Raw genomic sequence first — 12,468 nt, forward strand, 5'->3', positions numbered from 1 at the left:
ATTGGGATGATTATGCTTAATTATTTGGTGTTGACTTTGGGAACATTTTTAGGAGATTAAGACTGTGGAACTCATGAAGGCAACTGGGTGGGTTTATCTATCCTTGTCTGGAGCTCATCCTAGGTAAGTACAGTGTTCTTTCTGTATCCAGTTTTTGTTGGTTTAAGTTTGTATCCAATTTTTGTTGTTTGGAGGCCTGGATTTTTGTTTTCAACGAAATTTTGTGTGCATGTTTTGGTAGATTTCTAGCATAGAGTAAAAATTAAAAGAATGGTATGTAAGGAATTAAACAACAAAACAAATATTGATCTTAGAAGAGTTTGCTGGCGAATTCATGTATCTCCCTCCCTTCAATACGACATGAAGCAGATTTTGTGGCAAGTTATCTCAGCTGTGACACACTTCTTCCCAATTGCAAAGCCATCTTCATTTCAATTAGCTCTCCATTTTCTCTTTTGTCCAAGTCTTTCTCTTCAATTGCGGCTTCAATTGTCTCCTCCAACAGCTGAAAAACTCCACCACAGGTTCTGTACATTTCAAACACCATGCCAACTTGCCCTCCATGCTCAAAAGCATTAACCACCGTGGCCAACGCCCCAGCAAGGGCAGGAACTAATCAATCTCCTGAAAACACAGACCCTAGTGCAGCAATTCCTGTGAGCAAAGGTGCTGAAACAGCAAAACCCTTGTTTATCTTCAGTGCAATATTCCCTAACCTATCATAGTCTTCCATGTCTTTTCTCTTCAACACTTCAATAACCTCCCTCATTTCCTCTTCCAACTCCACATTCCATCCATTTTTATTGTTGTTCTTAATCTCCATTATCTTGTCTTTGTCGTTGCTCGATAATCTACTTTCTGGCTACCATCTAGCTGCTTCAAACTTTGTTGGAAACTTTTCGAGCATTGCACCACCCAACAAGGGGAGTGGATAAGCCTTGTCTAGAGCCAAAACCTTCTCTATTGCATCCCTCACATCTCCTTCACTTGGATTTCCAATGGCGATTTCTGTTTGGATCTGTGTCTGAAGCTGCTTAAACAGTCTTGCCGCGTTTCTTTGTTCCTCAGCAAGTTGTGAGGGTTGGATTTTGTTGGTAGAAAGTAGCATCCCCGTGGCTGCAGAAAACAAAAGTGTTGATGATAGTTTAAGAGCCAAAACTGGTGCACCATCATAACTACCTGCAACACCAGCCATGGTTGAAGCCGTGAGTGTTAGCATGTTGATGGAGTTTAGTAGGAGCATTTCTCACCCCTGCCCATCTTCCAGCAGAACTGTTTAGAGATAGCAGTCATACTATGGTCTTGATTAAGTGCCTTTAGGTCAGCCCACCAGGTTGAGAAATGCTGTTTGTGAGGCCCCTGATCCAATCCTCTCCACCCCTTATATTTAGAGATCAAAATCCTATTCCACAGCTGGTGTGGTTGGTGAAACATGAACCATTTCCACTTGGTTAGTAGAGAATTATTTAAAATTCTCAAATAAGATACCCATGCAATCTTCTTCTCTTCTAGTTTACCTCCCCACAAAAATTGTCTTTGAATGGAAGATAACCTATTAATGACTGTTTTAGGGGCCTGAAAAAAGATAAGTAAAACAAAGGTAGTGTTGTTAAGACAACCTTAATAAGAGTGAGTCTGCCAGCCATGGATATGTTTCTCTTATTCCACCTATTCAGCCTATCTTCAAATTTCCTAATTATAGGATCCCACACCACCCTTCTTTTGGGATTGACAGCAATCGGAATTCCTAAATAACAGAAAGGAAATTGAAGCAAAGCACAGTTAAGATAGTTTGCAGTATGAAGACACCACTCCTCAAATTGACCAATAGCTCCAAATTTGCTCTTAGCAAAATTAATTCTCAATCCAGAAACCAGCTCAAAACTCCTGAGAATAACCTTCACAGTTTTGACATTTTCCATAGATGCTTCTCCGAAAAATATCGTATCATCAGCATATTGGAGAACATCAACAGGCACCTTATTGCTCCCCACCAAAAAGCTTGTAAAGCATTGATTTGACACTGCTTCCCTCATGAGACCTGTCAATCCTTCATCCACTAGATCAAATAAAAGAGGAGCCAAAGGATCCCCTTGTCTCAACCCTCTTTGAGGTTTGAATTCAGCAGTAGGACTACCATTCACAAGGACAGACATAGAAGCTGAAGTGAGGCAACCCCTCATCCACCTAATCCACCTCTCATGAAATCCCATTCTTCTGAGCATATATAGAAGAAAATGCCAAGAAATAGAATCGTAGGCCTTCTCAAAGTCCACTTTGTAAACCATGCAGGGTCTCTTAGATCTCCTAGCCTCCTCAACCACTTCATTAGCCACCAAGAAACCATGTAGCAACTGTCTCCCTTTAATAAATGCGGAATGCCTTTCATCAATAATCTGAGGCATGATCTTTCGCATCCTATTAGCCAGAAATTTAGTAATAACTTTATAAATGCATTAACATAAAGGAAGAATTGTTTCCTTTAGGGAAAGAAGCATTAACATAAAACTCTGATATAAACCTAAGAAATTCAGGTTTTAATTCCTCCCAAAAATGTTTAATAAATCTGAAATTGAAGCCATCTGGCCCCGGGCTTTTGTCATTCCCACAACTCCACACAACACATCGCACCTCCTCTTCTTTAAAAGGTTCAACCAATGTATCCCTCTGAGTATGGGTTAAAACATTGAAAGAGACTCCATCCAAGTTAGGTCTATGCAGCTGGGATTCATGAAATCTTCTCTGAAAATGATGAAGGATTTCAACCTTAATGAGGTTAGGATCTTCCACCCAAGAGTTGTCAATTGTCAACCCTATCAAGTTATTTCTTCTCCTGCCGTGATTAATCAATTTGTGGAAATAATTCGTGTTGCTATCCCCCTCCTTAATCCATCTGCTTCTGTACTTTTGTCTGAAGGTGGATTCATAAAGGTTAGCCTTTTCCCAAAGCTCAGCTTGAAGCTTTTTCAGCAACTGAACTTGCTGGACAGAAGGCTGGGATGGCATAGAATTCTCCAAATCATTCAACTCCTGCTGAATTTTCTTCATCTTGTTACACATGTCTGCTGCATTTTCTTTACTCCATAATTTCAGTCTAGCTTTTAAGATCTTGAGCTTATTTTTTAAGACAAATCCACCCCACCCAAATAGCTAGTTGGCAGCCCAACAGTCCCTCACCACTTTCTGGTACTCCTTGTTATTGAGCCAAGTATCAATAACCTTGAAAGGCTTTGGACCCCAGTCGATTCTCTTAGATTTCATAATAATAGGGTAGTGGTCAGAGTAGTTCCTCTCTAGATTACATTGGGAGCTATCTGGCCATTTATGCAATTTATTATTTTGTGGAAGTAACCAGTGTTGCAGTCCCCTTCGTTCAACCATCTGGCCCTAGATTTTTGTGTCATTAAAGATTCAAAAACATTTGAAGCATTCCATAACTCCTGCTGAAGAGAGTTTCTGTCCTTAAGCTCTTGATCAGACAAAATTTGATGAGAGGCTAGATTCTCCACCTCATTTAGTTTCTGCTGAATGTTGAGGATGTTCTTGGCATTAATATAGCAGCTTTGAAGTTTTTCAGCTTATTTTTAAGGACAATACCCCCCCAACCCCCCTGCTGATCATTATTCCAAGCCTCTTATTGGGTTCAGCTTTGGAACTTTGCTGCAGTGAAAGAAAAGATGGGATGCATCCTCTTGTTGGGTTCTGCAGAGAGGACAAAGTGAATTTGTGACCTGTATCTGTCTTCTCTGCAAGTTTTGTCTTGTCGGCAGCCTATCTCTTAATAATCTCCACGCAAACACCAGAAACCTAGTTGGAACCTTTATCCTCCAAAGCTTCTCAAAACATTCCTCCTCACTGCTATCTCTTGCTTCTTCTCCTATCAGATCATAGGCACTGCGAGTTGAATATTGTCCCTCTGGATCTGCAGACCACTCCCAAGTATCTAAACCGTGTTGCTGGATTTTATTTTTTGCAATATCTTTGAGAAAGTTAGCCGTTGAGATGATCTCATTGTCAAACAAGGCTCTTCTCCAAGCAAAGTTCCATTCCCACCCCATGCCTTGATACACTCCCATGGATCTAATGAGTTGATGCTGCTGCAATGAGACTGAATAAAGTCTAGGGTACTTCTCTGCCATTGACCAAGACTGAAATGGATGCAGAATTGAGCCACCCCTCAATCCATTTGATCCACTTAGAGCTGAAGCCTGTTCTTTGAAGCATATACTTAGAGCTGAAATGTCATATGGATATGCCCTTCTTTGAGATAAGGAGGGTTTAAGGGGGAAGGAATAAGGAAAAGAAAATTGGTGAATTCGAATTTCCATGGGCTTCATAAAAAAAAAACTAATAACCTGTTTGGTTCAGCATTTGAGGCAAAAGATCCTCGTCGATTGACAAGCTAAAAAGTTTAGCTTCTCTGCCTTTTGAAATTCTTGACGCAAAAATCATAGGATACACACGTCTTAGACGAGTAAACAAGCATACACTTATACACTTCAACTTTTAAAGAAATTAGATGAGAACACTTATATAAGCATAAGTCCTTAAGTTATTTCTTTATTTTCTTCTGTTAAGAATAAATTTATTCAAACAGGTGTAAATCTATAATAAAAAAATGCAGAATTTTTTAACCAGCTTTGTAGTTATCAACCATCCTCAGCACCAGATTTGTTTACATACATAAAACATTTATAAAAACATGGTTAAGATTAATAGATCAAAAGTAAGAGAAGGGTACCATATTGTTTCCTCCAGTGTTCAAAATAGGGGAAGAGGGTTGTAGTGTAGTCATGTGCTAGAAACTGATCAGAATGGTTGGAGTTGCAAGTGGAAGCAGCTTTGGCCTGAGATTGAATTCTTTGCATATCAGGCAGATTCCCATGTAGAAAAGAGGGTGGAGGCCCTTTTATACCTTGCATTTGTAGCCTCTTCCTCACCCTTTGAGACTCATGCCACAAATTACCATACACAGAAAGAATCTAGCTTAGAATCCCCACAACAGCAACTGAAAACACCAGTTTCATTGCTAGAAAAAACTCCTCCATATCTCTCCCTTCCTTTCTTCTGCCTCTTGCTTATACTCTTGTAATCTAAGTGCTACACAACACATAAAAACTATAACTAATGTGTCAGGGAGCAAAAAAGCTTATTATTTTAGTCAACAACAGCCTGCACAAAAGGAACACAATCCCACTGAGCAGTCGAGTCCCCCTAAATGGCCTGACAAATGTTCTTATTAAAATTCTCCCTTTTGGTTTCTTGGATACAGACAAGGTCCACATTGACCACGTTAAATTCAGCTATAAGATTAGTGTCTGTATTACAAAGAGTGCTTCCCACTCTTTCAGCTGGGTGTCTGATGCAGTTGAAGTCCCCTACAAGGCACCAGCACTGAACCTGGGACTGATTCTTCATTAAATATAGCCTCTGCCATAACTGTCTTTTGCTTTCTAGCTCACAAGAAGCATAGATATTAGCCACCACTACCCTCTGACTTTCTACCAGCCATACCCCCTCCAACATGATGAAACCCCTTTAAGCTATTTTAATATCAACCTGGAAGTTATTGTTATTCCAGACACAGAGAAGCCCCCTAGCTGTATAAATATTAGCCATAAGCAAGAGTGAGTATAGAAGAAATTAACATGACTAAGCATAATCACAAGCTCCCACAAATGCAAGAGTGAATATAGAAGAAAGTCAGCAAGTAATTTGAGTATAAGACTCCAAACTAGATAGAGGGAAGGAAATGGATGTAGGACAGAATCAAATATATTATTTATAATGTCATTTTGCCTTATTTTATTTAATTTTCTAAACACTAAATTCTGCTGCCATAATATTTTCAGATTCCATTAGGAGCAATTTTAGCCATTGTTGATCCTGTGGTGATTGCTGTTTGAAAATTCAAACTGGTGCTGCGGTCATTGCTTGAAAGTCGATTGTGCTGAAGCCTCGAACTCAGGTATTTATATCTTTGATTCGAAAACTAATTTGAAATTGTTGTTGTATGCATTACTGGTATATTTGTAACTTATACTATGCCTGTCTACATGACCTTTCTATCATTGGACTGATATGTTCATGCCTCTCTACATGACCTTTCTTTCATTGGACTGAGAAAGTGTTGAAGTATTTACTGTGATTTTAACTCTCAGAACTTGTTCATTGTTAGTGTTGAATGTTTTTGTAATTTTATCTACTGCCCTTCTCTATATATATGTTGTGACTGCCACTGCCCTTCTCCCTTTCTTGTATTATCTATATATTTGTTTTTTATTGAACTTTTGGTAGAAAAGATCCCATTACATGCAGCTCCCCACACCCAAGTATCCTTAAACCTATAAAACATGGAAATCAATGTTAGGGACTTATCAGCAGAAACTGAACTCTTGTTCTTCTTTACCGATTCAACAACAGCTCAGCAGTGGTAGTACCCATGAGCCTGCAGAATTTGCACATAGCTACTGCAGAATCCTTTCCATTCAAGGCAGCAAGCAGAAGTTTCAACGAAAGTCTCCTTTCCCACATAGCTACTACCTTCTCAACACTATTGGAATCAACATCATCTGAATAATTCCCTTTTTTCTTTCTTTTTCTGTCACACACCCCCATGATGTCAAAAATGGTTATTTTCTCTTTATTCCTATCATCAGTCCCGACCATGTCTTAATATTTCTTTCTATCTTTCTTCTTTTTTAACCTTTTGGAAGATTTTGGTTTAACCTTCCCCTTCAGTATTCTCTCTTTTCATTCCCTATTTTGCTTCGTGGCACTGTCATTAGAATAAGGAACACAATGGAAGACAGTCACACCCACACACACACACAGACAGCCACACACACACACACACACACACAAAAACATACACACAGCCACACACACAGAAACAAACACACACAGAAACACACATACACACACACACACACACACACACAGAGAAACACACACACAGCCACACACACAGAAACAAACACACACACACACACACACACACACACAGAAACACACACACACAACCACACACACAGAAACACACACACACACACACACACACAGAGAAACACACACACACACACACACAACCACACACAGAGAGAGAAACACACACTTAACCAGATGTCGAGAGAGAGAAACACACAACCATACGATCATAGTTGCATCCAAGGTCTGATGGGAAGAAAATTTACCTGCCCCCAGCCTGCCATACTTTGTCCAAGAAGGAGAAGATAAGTTTTTGTCAGTTTCTTCGTTGGGTGAAGGTTCCACAAGGATACTCTTCAAATATTAAGAGCCTTGTGCAGTTGAAGGAGCTTAAGTTGGTAGGGTTAAAGTCTCACGATTGTCATGTGCTCATGCAACAATTGTTAGCCGTGGCTACACGAGACATCTTGCCAAACAAAGTCAGGTTAGCGATAACTCGCATGTGCTTTTTCTTCCATGCTATATGTAGCAAAGTCATTGATCCAGTCAAGTTTGATGAGTTGGAAAATGAGGCCGTAATTATACTGTGCCAGTTGGACATGTATTTCCCCCTGCTTTCTTTGACATCATGATTCACTTGATTGTGCATCTGGTCAGAGAAATCAAATATTGTGGTCCTGTTTATCTATGGTGGATGTACCCGGTTGAGCGATACATGAATATCTTAAAAGGGTATACAAAGAATCTATATCGTCCAGAAGCATATATTGTTGAGAGGTACATTGCAGAAGAAGCCATTGAATTTTGTTCAGAATACTTAGAGAAGGCTAAACCTGTTGGGCTTCTTGAGTCTCGGCATAATGACAGAGTGGGTGGTAAGGGTTCAAGAGGACTTCATGTGATCACTCCAAGTGTAGAAGATTTGTTACAAGCTTACTTGTATGTCTTGAACAACAATAATGAAGTTTTGCCATACATAGTTAAGCATGAAGCTTTAGTCAAACAGAATAATCCGAAAATGTCAAAGAATTGGGTGTTGAAAAAGCATAACAAGACTTTCTGTGATTGGTTTAAAGATACAATCTTTGCAGATGAGAATGCTTCAGAAACATTAAGAAAGCTAGCAGATGGGCCTAAAAGAAATGTTATAACCTGGCAAGGATATGACAAAAGTACAATGTAGAACAGTGGGGTCACCCTAAGGGCTGAATCTTAACACTTTGCAAGGTACTAGGGGCATTGCACAGGCCGAAAGGCATCCTCCTATAGGCAAAAGTGCCGAAGGGGCAGGTGAATGTGGTCTTTTCCTGATCCTCAGGAGCAATAGTAATATGCATATAACCAGAAAAACCATCAAGGAAACAGTAGTGGGATTTACCTGCCAGGCGTTCAAGCATCTGGTCAATGAATGGCAGTGGAAAATGGTCCTTTTTGGTAACCTGGTTCAGCCTCCTATAGTCAATGCAGACTCTCCAACTGTTCTGCACCCGAGTAGGAATTAGCTCCTCCTTCTCGTTTTTTATCACTGTGAGGCTGGTCTTCTTCGGGACTACCTGGACGGGACTCACCCATTGGCTGTTGGAGATAGGATAAATGATTCCAGCTTGCAAAAGCTTGGTTATATCCTTCTTCACTACATCAAGAATCTCCGGGTTGAGTCTTCTCTGTGGCCATCTTACTGGTTTAGCTCCATCCTCTAAATTTATTCGATGCATACATGTGGATGGGCTAATACTAGGAATGTCCGCCAAGGTCCAGCCTATAGCCTTCTTATGCTTCTTGAGAACTGACAACAACTTCTCCTCTTGCTCATCAGCAAGGGAGGCAGATATAATCACTGGAAAACTCTTGCTATCATCCAAGTAAGCGTATTTTAAATTTGATGGCAGAGGCTTCAATTCTGGTATGGTCGGCTGGACAGTGGTAGAAGGAGATGGTTTCTTAGCCTTTACCTCATAATGAAAGTCAGAGGTATGTGTACTTCCTGAAACATGGTTAGTCCTATCTGACTCTATAAAATCAATCTCAAGAGGTAAAACACCAACACTAGGCATGCAATCAATATCACTCTCAGATTCACTCTCAGCATCAAATTCAAACATATGATCAAGTACAATTTCAGACTCAATGCATGAAGAGTGAGAGGCATGCATATAAGAATAAAGATCAGTCATGTATTCATCAACAACATGGTCAATTATTTTAGCACGAAATACAGAAAGATCTTCAGATGGGTATTTCATAGCATCCAGAATATTAAAATGAACAGTTATATCACCAAACTCCATGGACAGTGTGCCTGCATAAACATCTATCTTAGTTCTAGCAGTTTTCATAAAGGGTCTGCCTAGAATGATGGGAACTGATCCTTGAGAAAATCCATCTTCCATATTCAAGATATAAAAATCAACAGGGAAAATCAGTTCACCAACTCTAACTAAGACATCTTCTATGAAACCAACAGGATAGGCAACACTTCTATTAGCTAAATGAATTACCACATCAGTTGACTGCAAGGGACCTAGAGATAGAGAATTAAAAATAGACAGAGGCATAACACTAACAGAAGCTCCTAAATCTAGCATGGCATTGTCAAACTTACTATTCCCTATAATACAAGGTATGCTGAATGTACCTGGATCTTTGCATTTTTCAGGAATTTGAGGAACAGATTTACCAATCAATGCGGAGACATTTCTGCCCATGCTAATCCGTTCACTTCCTTTAAGCTTCCGCTTATTAGTGCACAGCTCCTTCAAGAATTTGGCATATCTTGGAATTTGCTTTATTGCATCCAACAGAGGTATGTTTACCTCTACTTTTCTAAACGTTTCCAAGATCTCTTTCTCTGCCTCTTCCATTTTTTTGTTGGAAACTGCTCTTGGAGGGAATGGAAGAGGGGGAATGTGCTGCTTCTGCAAATCAGAATTACCTGTGGAAGAAGATTCACCTGCACAGAAATTGTTAGGTAAATTTTTGTCATCACCTTTTTCTGGAGTAGAGTGAAGTTTAGAAGGTTCATTTGCAGATGAGGAAGGTGCTACAGGTTGAGGTCCTTGACACTGCTTTCCCGACCTCAATGAAATGGCACTGACATTTTTGGGATTTTGGACAGCTTGAGAAGGCAGCTTGTCAGAATTCTGGGACTGTTGTTGATTCAATTGGGTAGCCAATTGTCCCATCTGATTGGTTAAGCTCTGAATGGAGGCTCTGGTCTCTTGCTGAAACTGCATGTTCTGCATAGTCATTTGCCTCACAAGTTCTTCGAGGGAAGGTTGTGGAGGGGCCTCAACTGTTGGCTGTTTCTGGGGTTATTGCTGTTGTTGGATTGGTGGAGGAATGTATGGTCTGCTTGGGCCAGCAGCATTTTGGAAGGAAGGAGCAGGCTGCTGTTGTTGTTGCTGAGGGCTAGACCATCTGAGATTAGGGTGATTCCTCCATCCAGGGTTGTATCTGTTGCTGGAGAGGTCATAATTGTTCTGCTGTGGTTGATTTTGTTGTTGAGGTTGAGGAGGTCTATTGTAAATATTTGCAGCATAAGCTTCAGGCTGCTCAATTGCTCCAGGTTGCTGCATGGAAGGGCAAAGGTCTGTATGGTGGTCAGCAGAGGAGCACAAGCCACAAACCCTTACAACAGGTACATATTTCTGATTTAAGGCCAGCTGGGTTACCAAGTTAACCAATGCATCCAGTTTGCCTTCAGGCTTCTTAGTCTCAGATGATGCAGCTGAGTTTGTAGCTACCTCATGCACTCCTCTAATGACTATGGCATCATTTCTGGCGCTAAACTGCTGAGAGTTGGAAGCCATCTTCTCAATTAAATTTCTGGCTTCAGCATGAGTCATGTCTCCAAGGGCTCCACCACTGGCAGCATCTATCATACTTCTCTCCATATTACTGAGTCCTTCATAAAAATATTGGAGAAGAAGCTGCTCCGAAATCTGATGGTGAGGGCAACTGGCACATAGTTTTTTAAATCGCTCCCAGTACTCATACGGGCTCTCTCCACTGAGTTGTCTAATACCTGAGATATCTTTCTTGATGGCTGTGGTCCTGGAAGCAGGGAAAATTTTTTCTAAGAATACTCTCTTAAGGTCATCCCAGCTCGTGATGGACCTTGGAGCAAGGTAATACAGCCAGTCCTTTGCCACTCCCTCCAGAGAATGAGGAAAAGCCTTCAGAAATATGTGATCCTCCTGGACATCTGGGGGTTTCATGGTGGAGCAGACAATGTGAAATTCTTTCAAATTTTTGTGCAGGTCTTCACCTGCAAGGCCATGAAACTTTGGAAGCAAATGAATCAGTCCAGTTTTAAGAACATATGGGACATCCTCATCAGGGTATTGGATGCACAAGCTTTCGTAGGTGAAATCAGGTGCAACCATTTCCCTTAGAGTCCTCTCACGGGGTGGAGGTTGTGCCATGTTCTCAGAATGTGCAAAATCAGAATGCTCAGAATCAGAATGCTCAAAATTATAATGCTCAAGATCAGGATGTTCAAAATCACCAATAACAGAATGCACAGATTCACCAGTAATGGAATGCTCAGAATGATCAAAAGGTATAAATTGATGCCTAACTAATCTGTGAAATGTCCTATCTATCTCAGGATCAAAGGGTTGTAAGTCAGATGGATTGCCTCTAGTCATACACTACATTCAGCATGCACACAACTAGTTGCCTTGTCATATAAATAAGGGTGTAGGTTTGAACTACAGCTACCCTCAAATGATATCCAAATGACTTGAAATTTTATGAGCAACCTTATAAAATGATGAGAATATAGCACAAAAAATTTCAGACAAAAATTCAAAGTCTAACTATGAAAACTAAAATTGGTAGGTTAAGAAAAATAAGTGAATAAAACTTGAAAAATAAAAAACTTTTGATAGAATCGCTTTTTTTGGACCGACGGCTGGCTGCCACGGCATAGGAAATTTTTTTCTACCCCAAATGCATATATAATAATTGCGATTCTGATAACCGGAGCAAAAGTTATGGCTGTTTGAAGTTTTGACAAACACAAAATTTGCTACTTTTTTGGAACTTTCAAATCTGACCAAACTAAAGGCTCTAGCTATTTTTCCCACAAAATATAGGTTAAAAGAAGTTACCACAAAAAAATTCAGCCAAAAATAACAACCCTAGCTACTAAAACAAAAAATCTCAAATAATTCAGCATGGATGGTCGCTAAAATCCGTCTCTAATTGATTTCTACTACTACTCTGTTTTGTCGCAAGCAAAAGTGGTCGCTAAGTCCGTCGCAAAACACTATTCACAGCAAAACACCCAAGACTGAAATAGGGGAAACGCTTAATGGGAAAACTGAAACAGAACACACACTAAACAAAATACCAGGACACTAAACAACACTAACACACATACTAACACAATACTAACAATTAAACATAAAACACGAAAGGATTAAACACACAACACTAGCTAGCTATTATGAACCTTTGGACACTGCTCCCCGGCAACGGCACCAAATTTGATCGCAGTCGTACCCGAATCAAATAAACATGAAAATGCAGTAACTA

The 12,468-nt window shown here is 40.0% G+C and overlaps 1 non-coding gene and 1 pseudogene across 1 annotated transcript; one reads left to right on the top strand and one right to left on the bottom strand.

Annotated features, from left to right (window-relative positions):
* Positions 1 to 285: 285 nt before the first annotated feature.
* LOC100807469 (probable F-box protein At4g22030) lies at positions 286 to 1,243 on the bottom strand (annotated as a pseudogene).
* Positions 1,244 to 10,866: 9,623 nt separating this feature from the next.
* On the top strand, positions 10,867 to 10,973 carry LOC112998002 (small nucleolar RNA R71). The gene has a single exon (XR_003263048.1). It is a non-coding gene; the product is annotated as a small nucleolar RNA R71 (small nucleolar RNA).
* Positions 10,974 to 12,468: the final 1,495 nt, after the last annotated feature.

This window comes from Glycine max, chromosome 9 (assembly GCF_000004515.6).
Source record: "Glycine max cultivar Williams 82 chromosome 9, Glycine_max_v4.0, whole genome shotgun sequence".
In the NCBI taxonomy this organism is placed as follows: Eukaryota; Viridiplantae; Streptophyta; class Magnoliopsida; order Fabales; family Fabaceae; genus Glycine; species Glycine max.